This window comes from Xenopus tropicalis, chromosome 2 (genome assembly GCF_000004195.4).
Source record: "Xenopus tropicalis strain Nigerian chromosome 2, UCB_Xtro_10.0, whole genome shotgun sequence".
Taxonomy (NCBI): Eukaryota; Metazoa; Chordata; class Amphibia; order Anura; family Pipidae; genus Xenopus; species Xenopus tropicalis.
Window position 1 is genome coordinate 175375652 of NC_030678.2, and position 22394 is coordinate 175398045.

The following is a 22394-nucleotide window of genomic DNA, read 5'->3' on the forward strand; positions in this document are numbered from 1 at the left end:
TGACGTTCCTGACTTGGCAGAGTGATGATGTCTCCCAGCTTTATGAAGCTTTGGATGAACTTTCATTGGTAGATGGAGCTCAAGTTATTGATTCAGAAACTGCTTTGCCCCATGTCTCCAGTACAGTAAATGCCTCCTGTATGGCTACAGCCTTGGACGATAATGCTAACTGTTAGTAACCAACTGGGCCTTTCCTAAAATATAGACAGAAAAGGGTCCGACTGTTGCTCAGAGCAAAGGCAGAAAAGCAAAGCGCAAAGGAAAACTGAAGCGTTCCCAGTCTCCAACAAGTGAGTCCCATGACTCGGGCCGGGTTGGCAGGCCGGTACCAGTGCGGCACGTATGGCCACAAGTGACCCATAGCTCATTACTGCAGTCTCCAAGCATGTGGGACATTAGGCTCCTGAAAGCCAAATTAGCACAGCCTGCTGGAGCTCAGAAATCTATTCGGCAGAAGGTTCCCAGAGTTGGGGGCAGTTGTTCCTCATGGTACAATGACTTAACTCTGCAGGTCCCCAATCCAAGTAGCTCAGCTCTTCAATTGCCCCTCTCCCCTATCTTCTCATTAAACTTTCAAGCCCACAAATCTTTTTTGTGCTGTCGTCAAAGTGGGCCTCCACTCCTGGGCAGAACATGGAACTTAACAGCCAAAAGTCACAAATGGTGACTTATTCCAAAAGTGATTAATTGTTGCACCATGTCCGATGGAATGGCAGAACATAATGAACACTCTCTACCTGTTAAGTGCCCTACTGGGGGGTGTCATGGTGGTTGGTGGAGAAGGATCCATTAACTGCTAAGTATCTGCATGGAGGATTTTGTTTTGTTTTTTGTTCCCAAGGGGGCGCTCCTGATGCAGCTGTCTAACTGGCACTGTATATTGCACTAAATTGCTTTCCTTGTTATCAACCTCTATACAAAAAATTAAATTGTTTGCTCTAAAAGACATTTGATTGGTTATTACTGTAATCATGTCAAGGCTACCGTCCATAATTATGGTGCCCCCATATTAGCAGGGCCCTGGTTGGTGGGTTCTTCCAACCACTAAACTGGGACACCAATAAGAAAAGATAAAACCCCATGCATGCATGATCATGCCCCTGATCTGCCCTTGCCACTCCCCAATTACAGGACAGGTATGGGATCCCTTATCCAGAAACCCGGCACCCAGAAAGCTCTGAATTACGGAAAGCCTGTCTCCCATAGACTCCATTTTAATCAAATAATTCAGAATTTTAAAATTGATTTCCTTTTTCTCTGTAATAATAAAACAGTACCTGTACTTGATCCCAACTAAGATATAATTACCCCTTATTGGGGCAGAACAGCCCTATTGGGTTTATTTAATGGTTAAATGATTCCCTTTTCTCTGTAATAATAAAACAGTACCTGTACTTGATCCCAACTAAGATATAGGCATATTAACCCCAGACATGCCAAAAGTTCTGTGCATTTTCCTAAGTTATAAACAGGGCCAATTCCAGTGGTACATAAATCTATGTTATTTCCTTCCATTCTTAATCAGTTGAAAGCAAAACAATATTAATGTACAACTAGAATTTCTAGCCATATTAATAAGGCCTAAGGTTCCCTGACTTATAACGGCCCCTTTTAAATGTCTGCTAGATTTTGTGAACGGATCAGCGATACCTCTGTCTATTCCTTCTGCATGCTGTGCTCTGCCAGAGATTCCCAGGAGTGAGAGATATATGTTAGGGGTGTTAGTTCAAACCGCCCCCCCCAGCCCAATAAATAGTCACTGTCTGTGGCACCTTACAGCCCCCCTGGCATTCCCAGTACCCAGAGGCAAAACAGCCCCCCCAGCCCAATAAATAGTGACTGTCTGTGGCACCTTACAGCCCCCCTGGCATTCCCAGTACCCAGAGGCACAAACAGCCCCCCCCCCCCAGCCCAATAAATAGTGACTGTCTGTGGCACCTTACAGCCCCCCTGGCATTCCCAGTACCCAGAGGCAAAACAGCCCCCCCCAGCCCAATAAATAGTGACTGTCTGTGGCACCTTACAGCCCCCCTGGCATTCCCAGTACCCAGAGGCACAAACAGCCCCCCCCCCAGCCCAATAAATAGTGACTGTCTGTGGCACCTTACAGCCCCCCTGGCATTCCCAGTACCCAGAGGCACACACAGCCCCCCCCCCAGCCCAATAAATAGTGACTGTCTGTGGCACCTTACAGCCCCCCTGGCATTCCCAGTACCCAGAGGCACAAACAGCCCCCCCCCAGCCCAAATAAATAGTGACTGTCCTGTGGCACCTTACAGCCCCCTGGCATTCCCAGTACGCCAGAGGCACAAACAGCCCCCCCCAGCCCAATAAATAGTGACTGTCTGTGGCACCTTACAGCCCCCTGGCATTCCAGTAACCCAGAGGCACACACAGCCCCCCCCAGCCCAATAAATAGTGACTGTCTGTGGCACCTTACAGCCCCCCTGGCATTCCCAGTACCCAAGGCACAAACAGCCCCCCCCCAGCCCAATAAATAGTGACTGTCTGTGGCACCTTACAGCCCCCCTGGCATTCCCCAGTACCCAGAGGCACAAACAGCCCCCCCAGCCCAATAAATAGTGACTGTCTGTGGCACCTTACAGCCCCCCTGGCATTCCCAGTACCCAGAGGCACAAACAGCCCCCCCCCAGCCCAATAAATAGTGACTGTCTGTGGCACCTTACAGCCCCCTGGCATTCCCAGTACCCAGAGGCACACACAGCCCCCCCCCAGCCCAATAAATAGTGACTGTCCTGTGGCACCTTACAGGCCCCCCTGGCATTCCCAGTACCCAGAGCACAAACAGCCCCCCCAGCCCAATAAAATAGTGACTGTCTGTGGCACCTTACAGCCCCCCCGGCATTCCCAGTACCCAGAGGAACAAACAGCCCCCCAGCCCAATAAATAGTGACTGTCTGTGGCACCTTACAGCCCCCTCTGGAATTCCCAGTACCAAGAGGCACAAACAGCCCCCAGCCCAATAAATAGTGACTGTCTGTGGCACCTTTACAGCCCCCCTGGCATTCCAGTACCCAGAGGGCACAAACAGCCCCCCCCAGCCCAATAAATAGTGACTGTCTGTGGCACCTTACAAGCCCCCCTGGCATTCCCAGTTACCCACGAGGCACAAACAGCCCCCCAGCCCAATAAATAGTGACTGTCTGTGGCACCTTACAGCCCCCCTGGCATTCCCAGTACCCAGAGGCAAAACAGCCCCCCCCAGCCCAATAATAGTGACTGTCTGTGGCACCTTCAGCCCCCTGCATTCCCAGTACCCCAGAAGGCACAAACATCCCCCCCACCCCAATAAATAGTGACTGTCTGTGGCACCTTACAGCCCCCCTGGCATTCCCAGTACCCAGAGGCACAAACAGCCCCCCCACCCCAATAAATAGTGACTGTCTGTGGCACATTACAGCCCCCCTGGCATTCCCAGTACCCAGAGGCACAAACAGCCCCCCCAGCCCAATAAATAGTGACTGTCTGTGGCAACTTAAAGCCCCCCTGGCATTCCTAATACCCAGGCACACTCGGCACAGGGCCCTTACTGGGAGCAGGACAGGGAGTCGGCCCACAGTCCATGTTGCTGCTGTTACATCGCACTCAGCAAGTTGGCGCCGAGGCCGTGGCCAATGGGAATGTTGTTCCTGGGCATATTTAGTGCCCCAGCCGTTCCCGTATGAATCAAACCTCCCAACATGTAAAAAGTAGAAAGAGGGACAAAAACATCTGCCGTCTGTAACGCTGCAAAATATGTCCAGGCCCCGCCCCACTCTATGGCCACTGCCCGCAAGAAAAAGGCCCATTTTACAAAACTACAGCTGAAGAAGCACAAGATGCACAGAGGGGCGCCAGAGGGGCGAGGCCCCAGTCAGTTTATGGCACATTGTGGCTTCATATTGTGGCATTACGCACTGTGGCAGCTCCGTATCAGGGCTCAGTGGGGCACGGGGCAATTTCTGAACAATTCCAAAACTCAGAAGACCCCCCAGCGCTGAATCAACTCAACAGTGTTTTCTATATTTAAATAAAAATGACCCCTTTATAGACCTGTTCCATTCTGTAAACTGTCTCTGCCTGAATCAATTGCACTTATTTAATTACATTTGGTTTTTCTCTCTATACTCGCCCCCCGCACCGCCCCGACATTTTAGCCGCTGCCCCGCCCTTTGAGTTGTATTTCTGCCTAACCCCACCCACTTGTGGGGCCTGGCGCGAGGGAGGAGCTAGTGCGGCGCGCAGAAGAGCGCACTAGAGCCGCAGGTACCTGAGGGGTCCGGGGGGGCGGGGGCAGCAGGAGCGGGAATGGGGTAGCTAGAGGGGGCTCTGGAGGGACTAGAGTATAAGCCGAGGGGGAGTTTTTGAGGAGATTTGGTGAAAAAGTGTTGTTATACGGGAGTATATCCGGGAGTAAAATGCTATTGCTATTTGTGAGATGGGATTCAGCCTTACAGACTCACACACACAGGGATGTTTGTTATTTGTTGTTTTATTCATTTTGTTGTTTTATTGGGGCCTGTCAGCCCCCCCTGAGCCTCCCACTGCCCCCGCTGAGCCTCCCACTCCACCCACTGCCCCCGCTGAGCCTCCCGCACCCACCCACTGCCCCCGCTGAGCCTCCCACTCCACCCACTGCCCCCGCTGGCCTCCCAGCTACCCACTCCCACTGCCCCCGCTGAGCCTCCCACTCCCACCCACTGCCCCCCTGAGCCTCCCACTCCCACCCACTGCCCCCGCTGAGCCTCCCACTCCCACCCACTGCCCCCCCTGAGCCTCCCACTCCCACCCACTGCCCCCGCTGAGCCTCCCACTCCCACCACTGCCCCCGGCTGAGCCTCCCGCACCTCACCCACTGCCCCACAAAATTTTTGTTGTTGTTTTTTTTATTTTTTGTCTGTTTTTTTTTTTTTTTTTTATTTCCTAACCTAATTGACCTATTACCTAAGAATCCTAATAACTTGTCCCCGTTGGGAGAAAAAGTCATGGATTCATCCTTAACAACACTAAAAAGAAATCAAAAAAAGAAATTTGTGTTATAAAAAACTAAAAAATTTTGTTTATTTGTTGTTTTTTGTTCTTTTGTTGTTTTTCTTGATTTTTTTTCGTTTTGTTGGGGCCTGTCAGCGGGCCCCCTGCTGCACACCCACACCAACACCACTTGCAGCAGGGGACTCCGCTGAGCCTCTGAAAAAAATGTTTTTTGTTGTTTTTGTTTTTGTTTTTTTTTATTTCCTAATCTAATTGAACCTATTTACCTTAGAATCCTAATAACTTGTCCCGTTGGGAGAAAAGTTATGGATTCATGCTTTACAAGCTAAAAAAGAAAAGAAAAAATGAATTGAAGTGCTTATAAAAAATGAAAAAATGGTTTGTTTTGTTTTTTTTGTTGGGGCCTGTCAGCGGGGCCCCCTGCGTGCACCACCCACAACCAACCCACTTGCAGCAGGGGACTCCGCTGAGCCTCTAAAAATTTTTTTTTTTTTTTTTTTGGTGTTTTTTTATTTTTGGTGTTTTTTTTGGTGTTTTTTTTTTTTGGTGTTTTTTTTTTTTTTTGGTAATTTTTTTTTTTTTTTTTTTGGTGTTTTTTGGTGTTTTTTTTTTATTCCTAACCTAATTGACTTACCTAACTACTATACCTACGAATCCTAATAACTAGTCCCCGTTGGGGAGAAAAGTTAGTGGATTCGTCCTTTGCCACCCTAAAAAAGGAAAACAAGAAGGACATTATTAGTGTTGGAAACCTTGGAATAGATGTGTAACATACAGACTAACGACACGCAAAGGACAATGATACAAAGTGATTTTATCATAATCGGCCCGTGTATGGGCACTGCCGGCGGGCCTGCCCCACCCATATCTGGCCTGAAATCGGGCAAATCTCGATTGGGCAGGTTTAAAAATTCAGTTGGATCAGAGACTGCATCGGCTCGTTGATGGGGCCCCCGGACCGACTGCGCCTAACCCGTTGTTATAATTCCATCGTTTGGTCCCAGGGCCAAACGATTGAATTAGCCTGGATTTCTCCCAATATTGCCCACCCGTAGGTTGGGGGGTATCGGGAGAAGATCCGGTTGCTTGGCAACATGGCACGCCTTATTATCTATTACTGATGATAAACTAATAATAAGCCCATCAGTAACTACCGATGCAATGCCTGCAACCCCCCCTGAGCCGCTAAGTACCCTATACACACAGACCCTGATCCAGCAGCCCATTTACTCACAAATAGTTATATCTGGTGTTTTCTACTTACGTAAACGACCGTCTCCATATGGGCAAACTTTCCAGGCTAAAAAGGAAAAAAAAAACGTCAGTTTTTTATACAAATGAACCAAACCATCAAGTACGAAGGGGAACAAAGAAAGGGACTAATGCCGCACAGTATGTATTGAAGAGTAACCGTTCCTTCCATGGGCCAGGAGGCTTCTGGGAGTTATATTAGGGATGCCCGGGTCCTTTAATAAAAGTTTCGGCCGATACCGAACTGAACCTGAATCCCAATTTCCATATGCAATTAAGGTAACGGAAGGGCTCATTCCGGCTCATATACACATTAATATTGTAGGAGTAGGGAAAGAATAAAAACGGATTAGAAGCTGAGAGTGCAGAGACGGGTGTAAATCTGTATCTTACCTTCTCTTCTTGTACCTGAACGGTGGCGCAGACACCTCTCACACAGTCCAGGATACAATCACAGAAATCTGGGCGCCATTGTGGTAGATGGTCGTGTACTGGTCGTTATATGGAAGGAAACAAAACACAGCAATTAGTAAGGTAAAAACATAGCAATTAGTAAGTAAAAACACAGCAATTAGTAAGTAAAAACACAGCAATTAGTAAGTAAAAACATAGGCAAATAATGTGTGTGAAGGAAACCCAGGCAGCCATTATTGGGGGTGCAGTGTATGGGGGCATTAGGGTACCCATATATTGTATAGCATACAATATTCCTGTTATTGGGGGGTCAGTGTATGGCGCATTAGGACACCCCAATTATTTTATACATACATATTCCTGTTATTGGGGGTCAGTGTATGGGGCATTAGGGTACCCATATATTTATCATACATATTCCTGTTATTGGGGGTCAGTGTATGGGGCATTAGGGTACCATATATTTATACATACATATTCCCGTTTGTTTAATGGAAATAAATGCTGGGATATGGGGCAATGTAGAGCGCAACGTTTAACAACTGAAATGAAATCTAATTGGTAGGAGCAAAAGTCTTTTCTTAGGAGTAAAAAGTATTTGTTTCTAGTTAATCAAAACATGTGAGATTTTCCGACTCAGGGAAAATGATGGGAACGGTGAGATTTTGGTGCGAGTGCAAATTAGAATTGTAACAGGGAGGAGCCCGTAGCAGGGACAACTTACCGTTTCTGCTCTAAAAAGCAATCTGAAGTGTTTCCCCAAGTTGTAACGGTTACGCACACACAGCTGGTATTGTGACATCAGTGTTGCCATGGGAACCCATTGTGACATCAGCTGCAGGCTTCCTTGAGTATTTAGCCCTTAGCTGCAAAGGTTTTGCAATATGAGCTGACCACATGGGTGGTCTAAAGACATCAATGTTGCCATGGGAACCCACTGTGACATCAGCTGTGAATCAACAGTGAATTGAATGGTGAAACACCCTTTAGGTGCCAGTGTATGATGATTGGTCAGGGCCCACCTTAGCGCCAACAAGGGTTTAGACATTTGAACACATTGTTATGATTTCCTGTAGATCTATAATAGCAAATGTATTTCCCCCCTAATCTCGCCTTAAATGACCGTCAGACTTAAGGTCCCCATACACCTTCAGATCCGCTCGCTTGGCGATGTCACCAAGCGAATTAAATCTTCTCCCAATATCCCCACCTACGGGGGCCCTGGGGCCAAATGATTGAATTATAACGACGGGTATAGGCAAAGTCGGTCTAGATTTTTTAAACCTGCCCGATTTCAGGCCAGATATGGGTGGGGGCAGGCCCCGGCAGTGCCCATACACGGGCGATTAGCTGGCGAATCTAAGGGACCCATATCGGCAGCTAGAATCGGTCCGTGTATGGGGACCTTTAGTTTCCATGAGTACCAAGAGAACAAATAGACATTCCCTGCAAAGCTAACCCTAACTGGCCCCCAGGCTGATGCAAATGGAATGAAGTTGGCTTTAGCTCCCCTTTAAAAGAGACCCAACCCCCACACATTCCCCCCCCCCCGCATGGGTACAGGGCCACATCTTTCCATTTGCTATTTTATTAGTTAATTATTTGCCCATCTCTTTTACATCTTTCCAACTTTCGAATGGGGGTCACTGACCCTGACAGCAAAAACGATTGCTCCGTGAGGCTCCAACTTTCTTGTTACTTTTTATTACTTTCTTTTTATCTTCCAGTCTCACATTCACACCGCTGCCTGGTTGCTAGGGTAAATTGGGCCCTAAAAACCCAGAGAGCTGCTGAAATTCCGAAACAAAAGGCAAAATCAGTAAACAAAAACACAGAATATAAAAAACAAAGACCAACTGCAATTTATCTGGGAATGTCACAAAACACCAATGGGCCAAGTCCCCCCTGTATATACCAGCAGGCCCTGCTATTACTGGCAGTAACTGTCTCGCCATGGAACCCATTACACCTGCTGCCATTCTCACAGTATTAACGCTGGGGCCCCCAAACCCTTCACGGTTGGTCATTGGGGGGCTGCAGTTATAGGTTTGAAAAAGTGGGCGGAGCCACCAACAGTCAATCATATAAACCCCCATTAAATTTTCATTGGTTTAAATTTAAAATGATGCCATTCTCATACTATTTACGCCAAGGCCCCCAAACTTTTCACAGTTGTTTCCTGGGTGATTTTTGACTCAGGGTTAGAAAACTGGCCCCACCCAGGCCTGTACTGGCCCAAATATCCCCCCCAGCCCAATAAATAGTGACTGTCTGTGGCACCTTACAGCCCCCCTGGCATTCCCAGTACCCAGGCACAAACAGCCCCCCCAGCCCAATAAATAGTGACTGTCTGTGGCACCTTACAGCCCCCTGGCATTCCCAGTACCCAGAGGCACAAACAGCCCCCCCCCAGCCCAATAAATAGTGACTGTCTGTGGCACCTTACAGCCCCCCTGGCATTCCCAGTACCCAGAGGCACAAACAGCCCCCCCCCCAGCCCAATAAATAGTGACTGTCTGTGGCACCTTACAGCCCCCTGGCATTCCCCAGTACCCAGAGGCACAAACAGCCCCCCCAGCCCAATAAATAGTGACTGTCTGTGAAACCTTACACCCCCCTGGCATTCCCAGTACCCAGAGGCACAAACAGCCCCCCAGCCCAATAAATAGTAACTGTCTGTGGCACCTTACAGCCCTCTGGCATTCCCAGTACCCCAGAGGCACAAACAGCCCCCCCAGCCCAATAAATAGTGACTGTCTGTGAAACCTTACAGCCCCCCTGGCATTCCCAGTACCCAGAGGCACAAACAGCCCCCAGCCCCCCCAATAAATAGTGACTGTCTGTGGCACCTTACAGCCCCCCTGGCATTCCCAGTACCCCAGAGGCACAAATAGTCCCCCCCAGCCCAATATAGTGACTGTCTGTGGCACCTTACAGCCCCCTTGGCATTCCCAGTACCCAGAGGCACAAACAGCCCCCCCAGCCCAATAAATAGTGACTGTCTGTGGCACCTTACAGCCCCCCTGGCATTCCCAGTACCCAGAGGCACAAAACAGCTCCCCAGCCCAATAAATAGTGACTGTCTGTGGCACCTTACAGCCCCCCTGGCATTCCCAGTACCAGAGGCACAAATAGTCCCCCAGCCCAATAAATAGTGACTGTCTGTGGCACCTTACAGCCCCCCTGGCATTCCCAGTACCCAGAGGCACAAATAGTCCCCCCAGCCCAATAAATAGTGACTGTCTGTGGCCCTTACAGCCCCCCTGGCATTCCCAGTACCCAGAGGCACAAACAGCCCCCCCCCCCCCATAAATAGTGACTGTCTGTGGCACCTTACAGCCCCCCTGGCATTCCCAGTAACCCAGAGGCACAAACAGCCCCCCCAGCCCAATAAATAGTGAGTGTCTGTGGCACCTCAGCCCCCCTGGCATTCCCAGTACCCAGAGGCACAAACAACCCCCCAGCCCAATAAATAGTGACTGTCTGTGGCACCTTACAGCCCCCTGGCATTCCAGTACCCAGAGGCACAAACAGCCCCCCCAGCCCAATAAATAGTGACTGTCTGTGGCACCTTACAGCCCCCTGGCATTCCCAGTACCCAGAGGCACAAACAACCCCCCCAGCCCAATAAATAGTGACTGTCTGTGGCACCTTACAGCCCCCTGGCATTCCCAGTACCCAGAGGCACAAACAGCCCCCCAGCCCAATAAATAGTGAGTGTCTGTGGCACCTTACAGCCCCCCTGGCATTCCCAGTACCCAGAGGCACAAACAACCCCCCAGCCCAATAAATAGTGACTGTCTGTGGCACCTTACAGCCCCCCTGGCATTCCCAGTACCCAGAGGCACAAACAGCCCCCCCAGCCCAATAAATAGTGACTGTCTGTGGCACCTTACAGCCCCCCTGGCATTCCCAGTACCCAGAGGCACACAGCCCCCCCCCCAGCCCAATAAATAGTGACTGTCTGTGGCACCTTACAGCCCCCATGGCATTCCCAGTACCCAGAGGCACAAACAGCCCCCCCAGCCCAATAAATAGTGACTGTCTGTGGCACCTTACAGCCCCCCTGGCATTTGACAGAACCCACAGATCGCCAGTCAGGACCTGCTTAGGTGCCAGTGAGATTCTCTCAGAAAGACTAAACATAAATCCCAGGCTGCCCCACAACACACTCTTGCTACTGTGTGCTGAGGCTAGTGCAGCTGCACGCTCTGACAGATCCTTCCGCCTGATGCTCAGGCTGCACCCTGATTGGCTCCCACTCAATACACAGAGGGCAACTGAGGTATCAAGTTTCCGTTTGAGTCAGAGCAGTCAGTGATTCATAGGGAGATAGTTATTGTGGTACAATGTAAGAATGGCTGCTGCCGCCACAATGCTCTCCATACAGGGGGACTGGACCAGGTCCTGAGGTGAGACACAGAGTCTGGGGGGCTTTGCAGACACTTGCATGTGGGGAGTTGCTAAGCTACAGGTCTGAATGTACTATTAACCCTTTGCTTCAGCAATGCACATTCACTAACATGTAAAGCAGCTGTCTAACCCATTGGTATTAATGCATTAACCCTTAGTGGCAGCGCTCCCCAGAATGAGGATGCACCCCCCTAAGGCAGCCAGATACTATGGATAAAGGCCAGCACAACTATCAGTGAGGATGCTGTGAGGGAGAGAATGCTTCTGTATAATGCTTCTTACTTCTGTATTATACAGGTATGGGACCCGTTATCCAGAATGCTCGGGACCTGGGGTTTTCCGGATAAGGGATCTTTCTGTAATTCGTATCTCCTACCTTAAGTCTGCTAATAAAATTATTAAAACAGTAATTAAACCCAGTAGGTTTGTTTTGGCTCCAATAAGGGGTAATTATATCTTAGTTGGGATCAAGTACAGGTACTGTTTTATTTATTACAGAGAAAAGGGAATCATTTAAACATTAAATAACCCAATAGGGCTGTTCTGCCCCAATAAGGGGTAATTATATCTTAGTTGGGATCAAGTACAGGTACTGTTTATTTATTACAGAGAAAGGGAATCATTTTAACCATTAAATAAACCCAATAGGGCTGTTCTGCCCCAATAAGGGGTAATTATATCTTAGTTGGGATCAAGTACAGGTACTGTTTTATTATTACAGAGAAAAATGGAACCATTTTTAAAAATGTGAATTATTTGATTAAAATGGAGTCTATGGGAGATGGCTTTTTCCATAATCTGGAAACTTTTCTGGATAATGGGTTTCCGGATAAGGGCACCGATACCTGTACTTCTTATATTTCTGTATCTGCAGTAGAGTGAGGGTTAACAGGCTGGAACCCTTTCCTGGAGTCCATATCTGGGAGGCAACAGCCTCTATATCCAGGCCCTGTAATCTTCCTTTATAAGTAAGAGGTATTTAACCCTTGGAGCCTATCACTAAACTGACAAAAAGGGTAGAGTATTAACCCTTTAAGTAGTAAGAAAAGGCTAAATCACCGGGGTGTGGCCAAACACAGACCCTGGGCAATGGTTGGCACACCTGTCTTCCTTCAAAAGTAGGGTTGCCTCCTCACCCCCTTTATACCGGCCCATCCTGGCATGGCTAATTAGCAATTCATTTAGAAGCAGGCTGCATGGCTGCACATACATCTCTTTAGTCTGCAGCATGCCTTTGAATTCCTTGCTACTAGCCATGCAGAATGTGGATTTAATATGTGACCAGTTGTAAAGGGGTACCATTCTAGTGAGCGCTGCGCTGCCATCTTGTTTCTTGCCCTGGGACTGTGCATATGAGCAGTAAAGCAATGTTCTGGGGTTTAGGGGCAGATTTATAAAAATGTGAGTTTGGAGCTTAATACATAAAAACTCACCCAAGTTCTATTCGTCCCTATGGGATTTTTTATTAGAAGCGTATTAATGAAATGGTGAGTTCTATCTTTCACCCATTGATAAATACGCCTTTAAAAATTCAACAGGAATGAATAGAATGTGGGTGAGTTTTATGTTTTAAGCTCCAAACTCACATTTTCATAGACTTTTTGGGTGCAAGAGCCCCTTTGAGTTCAGAGCCCCGTTGCTGATAACAAGGTTACACATATACCAAATTATTTAGTTATCAGCTGTAGCACCACAGGATATTTACAACAGCACGTAAGTGTTTATATTCTCAGCTTTCATATTCCCTGCACTGCTGGTTGTGACTCCTGAAACAGAACAAATGCAGCTTTTTAACTGACTTCTTACACATTGTTTCAAGAGTCAGAGCATGCAATGTAAGTACCAGTAGTGCAACACCTCAGGGGGGCCTTCACTTACTGCTCTGCAGTTGCGCCCCACATAGTTGCACTCAGTGCTGCTCCATCCATTCTGCCTCGTGCTCAGAATAGAGTCCGGCTGTGCCCAGAGTTGTACTGGGGTGCTGGGCCCCAAGTGCTCCACATACTGCTCTCCCCCCCCCCACACACACAGTTCCAGACTACCAGATGGGGGGAGCACAGGCGTATGGGTGGCGAGGAGTGAGCTGTCGGGGCTGCAGGTGGGGAGCAGGCTGGGCCGGTGGGGGCTGCAGGTTGGGAGCAGGCTGGGCCGGTGGGGGGGGCTGCAGGTGGGGAGCAGGCTGGGCTGGTGGGGGCTGCAGGGCAGGATCGGACTGGGTCAGTGGGACACCAGGAAAAAACCCAATGGGCCCCGGCCATGGTGGGCCCCGCCGGGCAAGACCCAATCCCAGCTGGCCCTCCATCCCCCAATCGCCTCTACTTATGCACCTCGGAGGGAGGGACGGGGAACCTGGCGGGCCATGTACAGGGGCCCTTGGGGGCCCACAACACTCCCAGTCCAAGGGCCCACTGAGTTTTTTCCCGTCCCCGGCCAGCCCCGTCCCACCTATTGACACAGGGGGACCAAAGTTGCTGCCACCCCAAACCAGTCAGTAGCCCCAGGGGTCACTGCAGCACAGTTGCACTAAAAGCATAGGGCACACACATCAGCTGCACGGTGGCGCCGGAAATTGACACCAAATGGGCTCTAGAATATGTTCAGTCGTTTATCAGTTGTGTGGTGTGTAGCCTTGTGGCCCGTCGCTTACACTCTTTTTTTACTTTTCAGGGAGGCTGAGGGGGAAGTCTGGGTATCGTGCAAGATTCCTGGTAGGTTTGGTTCTTTTAGCCGCTCATTGTGCCCGGTACAATGGGCCTGAAGGGCCAACCCCTTGTCCTGTTGATGGTTTTGGGGGGAGGTCGGGGCCAGGGTGGTTTGGGGGAGGTCGGGGCCAGGGTGGTTTGGGGGGAAGTGGCCGGGGGTTGTAGTTTTCATTTTCCCCATTTCCTCCCTGTTTTTCTGCCCTTCAGGAAAGCCCACGATACGCGGCAGCCTGACGTCAAAGGGAATAAGTTCTGATGAGGTTTCCGGAAGTGACCGCCTCCGAGGAGTTTGTTGTGCAGGAAGTCACCAAGGTGCGGCCCATGTCTATGTCACAGGGCTCAGTGTGGCACAAGGTGGTTTCACCCAGATTAAAGGGCAAGTTTCAGCATAAAACAAAAACACTGCAGGTGAATTTCCCTGGCCCAGTGTTTATAAATAACCCCAGTGAGTTTCAAGTGGCCACAAAGGGTACGCAGCGCTGTACAATCTTACCAAATACAAATTACCCCAGGGAGACAAGTGCTATAATACATAAATACAATAAATATATATATATATATATAGTGCATGTAGTATTAGACACAGTAGGAAGGAGGTCCCTGACCCGCAGAGCTTACAATCTAAGTATTGTCCTTACTTCTTGACCTATTGCGCTATAGTACTGTATAATATCCCTGACTAAAGACTCCCCGCTATAGTACTGTAATAAATATCCCGAATAAAGATTCCCCGCTATAGTACTGTATAATCCCGACTGAAAGATTCCCCCGCCTATAGGTACTGGTTATAATATCCCGACTAAAGAATTCCCCGCTTAATATGTACTGTAAAGATATCGCGACTAAAGATTCCCCGCTAGTAGTATCTGGTATAATATTCCCGACTAGAGGATTCCCCGCTAATAAGTACTTGTATAATAATCCCGACTAAAGACTCCCCCTATTAGTACTGTATAATATCCGACTAAATATTCCCCGCTATAGGTATCTGTATAATATCGCGACTAAAAGATTCCCCGCTTAGTAACCTGTAATAAATCCCGACTAAAAGTTCGCCCCTATAAGTAAATGTATAATATTCGCGACTAAAGTTCCCCGCCTATAGTAACTGTATAATATCCCGACTGAAAGATTCCCGCGCTATAGTACTGTATAATATCCCGACTAAAGATCCCGCGCTATTAGTACTGTAGTAATATTCCCGACTATAAAGACTTCCCTACACTTAGTCTGTAATAATATCCCGCTAAAGATCCCCGCTAAGTACTGTAATAATAATTCCTGACTGAAACGATCCCTGCTATAGTACTGTATAAATATCCCCGACACACCAAGATTCCGCTAATAGTATTCTGTATAATAATTCCCGACTAGAAGTTCCCCGCTATAGTAACTGTATGCAAATATCCTCGACTAAAGAATGTCCCCGCTAATAAGGTACTGTATAATATCCGCGCCTAAAAAGATTCCCCGCATACATAAGTACTGTATAATTAATTCCCGAATAAAGATTTCCCGTATAGTGCCTGTAGTAATATCTCCGAATAATAGAAATGCCCACGCTTAAGTGCTGTATAATATCCCGAATAAAGATACCCCGTCTATATGTACTGGTATAATATCGCCGAATAAAGAATTCCCGCTATTATGTAACTTGTATAATAATCCCGCATAAAGATTCCCCGCTTATCGTAACTGTATATAATATTCACGACTAAGATTCCCCAGCTATAGTACTGTAAGTAATATCCCGAATAACGATTCCCACGCTATCGTACTGTATATAATTATACGACTAAAGATTCCCCGCTATAGTACTGCTATAATATCAAACGACTAAAAGATTCCCCTGCTATAAGTACTGTATTATATATCACACGACTAAAGATTCCCCTGCTATACGTTACTGTTATAATATCCCGACTAAAGAATTCCCCGCTATAGTTACTGTATCAATATCGCGACTAAATATGATCCCGTTTCGCTTCATAGTAACTGTTATAATATCGCGACTAAAAGATTCCCGACGCTATTAAGGTACTGTAATATATATCGCCGACTAAAGATTCCAGCTATCTGTTATGCTGTATAAATATCGCGGACTAAGTTCCCCGCTATCGTACTTGTAATAATTCCCGACTACAAAGATTCCCCGTATAGTACCCTGTATATATATCCCGGCTAGAAGGATTCCCCGCTAAATAGTACTGTATAATCATAGCGACTAAAGATTCCCCGCTATATAGTAACTTTATAATATCGCACTAAGATTCCCGCGCTATAGTACGTATAATTATCGCGCTAAAAAGATTTTCTCCCGCTAATAGTACTGTATAATAATTCCCGCTAAAGATCCCACGCTATTGTTACTGTATAATAATCCCTGACTAAAAGATTCCCCCCGCTATAGTAACTGTAAAGTAATTTTCCCGACTAAAGATTCCCGCTATTTGTACTGTATAATATCCCTGCTAAAGATTCCCGCTATAAGTACTGTATATTATATTCCCGACTAAAAAAGATTCCCCGCTATATTGTACTGTATAATATCCCGATAAAACGATTCCCCGCTATAGTAACTGTATAATATCGCGACTAAAGATTCCCGCTGATAGAGGTACTGTATCATTATCGCGACTAAAGATTTCCCCGCTATAGTACTGTAAATAATATCGCGCTAAAGATTCCCGCTAATAGTACTGTAATAATACGCGACTAAAAGATTCCCCCGCTAGTAGTAACTGTATAATATCCGCGACTAAAGTATTCCCCGCTATAGTTACTGGTAATAAATATATCCCGACTATAAGATTCCCCCGCTATAATGTGTACTGTATAAATATCCCGACCTAAAGATTCCCCGCTATACTTGTAACTGTATCAATTATCGCGACTAAAGATTCCCCGACGCTATAGTATCTGTATAATATCGTGACTAAGATTCCCCGCTTATAGGTACTGTATTAATGCCCCTATCGCGACCTAAAAGCAGATCCGCCGCTATAGTACTGTATAATATCCTGCGACTAAGATTACCCCCGCTATAATGACCTGTTATAATATCGCGACTAAAGATTCCCCGCTAATAGTACTGTATACTATCGCGACTAAAAGAATTTCCCGCTATAGTACTGTATAATATCGCGACTAAAAGATTCCCACCGCTATATGGTACTGTATACAATAAATCGCGTACTAAAGATCCCCCGCTATAGGTACTGGGTATAATATGCCCGACTAAACGATTTCCCCGCTATAGTAACTGTATAATATTCCGACTAAAGATTCCCTGCTATAGTACTGTATTAATAATCGCGACTAAAGATTCCCCCGCTATAAGTACTGTATAATATCGTGACTAAAGAATTCCCCGCTATAGTAACTTGTATAAATATTGCGACTAAAAGATTTCCCCTGCTATTAAAGTACTGTATAATATCGGCGACTAAAGATTCCCCGCTAATAGGACTGTTTTATAATATTCGCGACTAAAAAGATTCCCGCTACTAGAAGTACTGTATAATATCGCGCCACTAAAGGATTCCCCGCTATATGTACTGTATAAATATCGCGACTAAAGATTTCCCAACGCATCGTAACTGTATAATATCGCTGACTAAAAGATTCCCCGCTATAGTTATCCTGTATAAATATTCGAACTAAAAGATTCCCTCGCTAATCGTACATGTATAAATATTCGCGACTAAAGATTTCCCCGCTATAGTATTGTAAAAATACCCGAGTAAAGATTCCCCCCGCTATAGTACTGTATAATATCGCGACTAAAGATTCCCGTATAGTACTGTATAATATCGGCGACCTTAAAGATTCCGCCGCTTATACGTTACTGTATTAATATATCGCGACGTAAAGATTCCCGCGCTATAGTATCTGTATAATATCGCGACTCAAAGATTCCCCCGCTATAGTACTGTATTAATTAATCCGACTAATAAGATTCCTCCGCTATTAAGTAAATGTATAATATCCCTGACTAACCGATTCCCCCGCTAATAGTCCTGTATAATAATCGCGACTAAAGATTCCCTCGCTATAGTATGTATAATATCGCGACTAAAGATTCCCGCGCTATATGTACTGTCATAAATATCCCTGACTAAAGATACCCCCGCATATATGGTACTGTAAATATCCCCGAACTAAGATTCCCCCGCTATAGTACTGTTTTAAAAATATCCCGACTAAAAAGATTCTCCGCTATAGAAACTGTATGAATGCGACTAAAAAGATCCCCCCGCTAAGTACTGTAATGAAAAATATCGGCGACTAAAGATTCCCCGCTATAGTACTGTATAATATAATCGCGACTAAAGATTACCAAGCTATCAGTAAACTGTATAATATTATCCGACTAAAGATTCCCCGCTATAGTACTGTATAATATCGCGACTAAAGAATTCCCCCGCTATCACTGTAACTGTATAATATTCGCGACTGAAAGATTTCCCCGCTATACGTAATACTTTTATAATATCGCACTAAAGTTTCCCCCGCTATAGTACTGTATAATATCGCGAACTAAGATTTCCCCGCTATTGGTACTGTATAATACCCGATTAAAGATTCCCCGCCTATAGTTAAACTGTATAATAATTCGCGACTAGACTCCCCGCTAATAAGTACTGTATATATCTCGCGACTAAAGATTCCCCGCTATAGTGTAACTGTATAAAGTATCGCGGACTAAAGATTCCCTCGCTATTAGTACTGTATAAATCTGTGAACTAAATGGATTCCCCGCTATAGTTTACTGTATAATATCCGACTAAAAAGATTCCCCCGCTATAGTACTGTAATAAATTTAGCGACGTAAAAAGATTCCCCGCTATAGTACTGTATAATATCCGTGACTAAAAGATTCCCGCGCTATACTGTAACTGTTACTTTTCTATAATTTTTCGCCTGCCTGAAAGTAGGAAGTTAATTTTCCGCAATAGCCTAATGCGATATTTAGCTCCCGCGGCCTTTAAAGTTATAGTGACTTATGCGATCGTATTCTTTTCAGCGCGGAAAAATTAACCCGCATGTGTTAAATACTAGCGCATGCTGTTGCCGCGGAAAAATATAAACGCATGCGATATTGGCGACTTTAAAAACACACTGCTATATTTACATGGTGAACTCGCGCGCTCGTAATTATCGTGGCTAATTTAAAAACGCAAAAAAACGCGTGCGATAATTTTTAATCGCACTTACTTCGTGGAATCGGGCCCAAGGTGATGGGAATGCTTCCATAAAGGGGTAGTTCACCTTAAAAATGTTTTAACCTTTACTATGATATAGAAAATGGCTTAATTCAGAGCAGCTTTGCAATTGGGCCTTCGTTTTTTTCTTTTTGTTATAGTTTTTTTAAAATTACCGTATATACATGAGTAATGAAGCCCCGAGTTCTTCAGCCCGTGGGGGGTGGTGCAAGCGTGCGGCCGCCGAAGGGCTGATTACCATTAATACTTCCAATTGTCTCTATCTCAAGCGTCTGTGTGTGGAGCGCTCCTCTGGGAGGATCTATAAATTGGGGAACCGTGGCTCCACCAGCAGGCAAACGGAACGCGCGAGTTCCTGCCCACTGCGACAATGACTATGCCTCGATGCAATAGTGTGCCCTTACAGTAAAAAAGGGGTACTTTCGGGTTTGAAACAGATTTAGATCATCGGCACGAGGAACGCAGGGGCTTTATACTGGCAAATTATATAAGGAATAATGAGCCTTCACTATAAAATAGGGTATTAAGCAAAATCATAGGAAGAGGTTTAATGGGAATATAAAAGCATTAAGCCAGCAGGCCAAAAAGCCTACTGAAAAGCGCATGTTCACCTTAAGCAAAGCCCTTGCACTTAATGTCATTTAATATGAATTGTATTGTGCCTTTATTATATTAAGCAAGCCAATTCAGGTCATCAAGGGTTTGCCCATTTTTAAAATCGACACCCCCAAGTGGGGCAAAAATTGGTAAATGCCCGTGTGAATGCCAGGGTACATTGCCTGGGGGGGCACGGCCACCAATAATTTTCCTTCTTCTCCTGAATGTTCTTTGCAATGGCTTAGGCTGTCCCTGCCAAATATCCCCCAGCTCATATTTAGGCTCCATCCACCTTTCCCTACCTCTGTCAGCTGCCAACATTTTATCATTTATAGAGTTCACGAATGGGTCACGCTGAGTGCCCTTTATGTAATTAATTTGAAACTACAAGGTGGCCACACACGTGGCGATTTTGCGATCTGGCGACACGAGAAGATCGTTCAATCAAGCCACTAACCATTCAGGGCTGAAACAGGCAGATAAGGAGAGAGAAACAATGGATTTCTAAACCTCCTTCTGCCGGATTCAGCCTGAAAGGCAAGATTTTCGTCAGGTGCCTTCTATGGCGCCCCGAATCAAAATCTTTTAACCCCTGGCCGATCGGCAAGTCGTCCGATATCAGCAGCCTCCTGCGATCGGTTTGACTCACACCGACTTGCATACATGCCGCCCGAATACGTAACGAAACAGAGGTTTTGTACGATATTATCGTGCGTGTATGGCCAGCTTTAGCAGGTAGCTGCTGCATTTCCACCCTAAGGCTTATAACTTCGAGTCAAATTAAGTTTTTTCCAGTTTTCTTGGTAGAAATTAGGTACTCCGGCTTTATATTCGATCGGCTATACTCGATCCGCTTCCTCTCTCTCCCAGCTTTTTAAATAGGGTCACTGGACCCCAACATCTAAAATAACAAATGCACTATACGTTGTATTGTTATTGCTACTATTGCTTTATAATTTATTATAAAGCCCTCCCCTTTCATAATCCAGCCTCGGGCCCGTTTAAAATCAAGGTGCCTGGTTGCATAAGACTTAGATTTGGACGCCTAGCAACCCAGTCAACAGCCAACTGTGCCAGCTGCATTAACTGAGCCCATGCACCTGCACAGAGACACTATGTGGGGGAAATTCACAAAGGGTGATACTGAAACAGAATAAATTAAGGACAGATTTGTCAGTTTTTATCCCACCGGTATTTCGACCAAACAGTTTTTTGATTTTCTCTTTTGTGAATTTGTCTTTTTTAAAAAAAAAAAAAAAAAAAAAAAAAAAAAAAAAAAAAAAAAAAAAAAAAAAAAAAAAAAAAAAAAAAAAAAAAAAAAAAAAAAAAAAAAAAAAAAAAAAAAAAAAAAAAAAAAAAAAAAAAAAAAAAAAAAAAAAAAAAAAAAAAAAAAAAAAAAAAAAAAAAAAAAAAAAAAAAAAAAAAAAAAAAAAAAAAAAAAAAAAAAAAAAAAAAAAAAAAAAAAAAAAAAAAAAAAAAAAAAAAAAAAAAAAAAAAAAAAAAAAAAAAAAAAAAAAAAAAAAAAAAAAAAAAAAAAAAAAAAAAAAAAAAAAAAAAAAAAAAAAAAAAAAAAAAAAAAAAAAAAAAAAAAAAAAAAAAAAAAAAAAAAAAAAAAAAAAAAAAAAAAAAAAAAAAAAAAAAAAAAAAAAAAAAAAAAAAAAAAAAAAAAAAAAAAAAAAAAAAAAAAAAAAAAAAAAAAAAAAAAAAAAAAAAAAAAAAAAAAAAAAAAAAAAAAAAAAAAAAAAAAAAAAAAAAAAAAAAAAAAAAAAAAAAAAAAAAAAAAAAAAAAAAAAAAAAAAAAAAAAAAAAAAAAAAAAAAAAAAAAAAAAAAAAAAAAAAAAAAAAAAAAAAAAAAAAAAAAAAAAAAAAAAAAAAAAAAAAAAAAAAAAAAAAAAAAAAAAAAAAAAAAAAAAAAAAAAAAAAAAAAAAAAAAAAAAAAAAAAAAAAAAAAAAAAAAAAAAAAAAAAAAAAAAAAAAAAAAAAAAAAAAAAAAAAAAAAAAAAAAAAAAAAAAAAAAAAAAAAAAAAAAAAAAAAAAAAAAAAAAAAAAAAAAAAAAAAAAAAAAAAAAAAAAAAAAAAAAAAAAAAAAAAAAAAAAAAAAAAAAAAAAAAAAAAAAAAAAAAAAAAAAAAAAAAAAAAAAAAAAAAAAAAAAAAAAAAAAAAAAAAAAAAAAAAAAAAAAAAAAAAAAAAAAAAAAAAAAAAAAAAAAAAAAAAAAAAAAAAAAAAAAAAAAAAAAAAAAAAAAAAAAAAAAAAAAAAAAAAAAAAAAAAAAAAAAAAAAAAAAAAAAAAAAAAAAAAAAAAAAAAAAAAAAAAAAAAAAAAAAAAAAAAAAAAAAAAAAAAAAAAAAAAAAAAAAAAAAAAAAAAAAAAAAAAAAAAAAAAAAAAAAAAAAAAAAAAAAAAAAAAAAAAAAAAAAAAAAAAAAAAAAAAAAAAAAAAAAAAAAAAAAAAAAAAAAAAAAAAAAAAAAAAAAAAAAAAAAAAAAAAAAAAAAAAAAAAAAAAAAAAAAAAAAAAAAAAAAAAAAAAAAAAAAAAAAAAAAAAAAAAAAAAAAAAAAAAAAAAAAAAAAAAAAAAAAAAAAAAAAAAAAAAAAAAAAAAAAAAAAAAAAAAAAAAAAAAAAAAAAAAAAAAAAAAAAAAAAAAAAAAAAAAAAAAAAAAAAAAAAAAAAAAAAAAAAAAAAAAAAAAAAAAAAAAAAAAAAAAAAAAAAAAAAAAAAAAAAAAAAAAAAAAAAAAAAAAAAAAAAAAAAAAAAAAAAAAAAAAAAAAAAAAAAAAAAAAAAAAAAAAAAAAAAAAAAAAA

At 43.1% G+C, this 22394-nt stretch overlaps 1 protein-coding gene, 1 long non-coding RNA gene and 1 pseudogene across 3 annotated transcripts in view; 2 read left to right on the forward strand and 1 right to left on the reverse strand.

Moving 5' to 3' along the window:
• The window catches only part of LOC116406442, a 954163-nt pseudogene that overhangs the window by 906254 nt on the left and 25515 nt on the right, over positions 1–22394 (reverse strand).
• Positions 1–22394, forward strand: part of LOC116408634 (proteasomal ATPase-associated factor 1-like) — a 73787-nt gene that overhangs the window by 19038 nt on the left and 32355 nt on the right. The gene's annotated exons all lie outside the window — the stretch shown is intronic.
• Positions 11053–14040, forward strand: LOC116408653. The gene is made up of 3 exons (XR_004221118.1): positions 11053–11069; positions 13738–13778; positions 13980–14040. It is a non-coding gene; the product is annotated as an uncharacterized LOC116408653 (long non-coding RNA).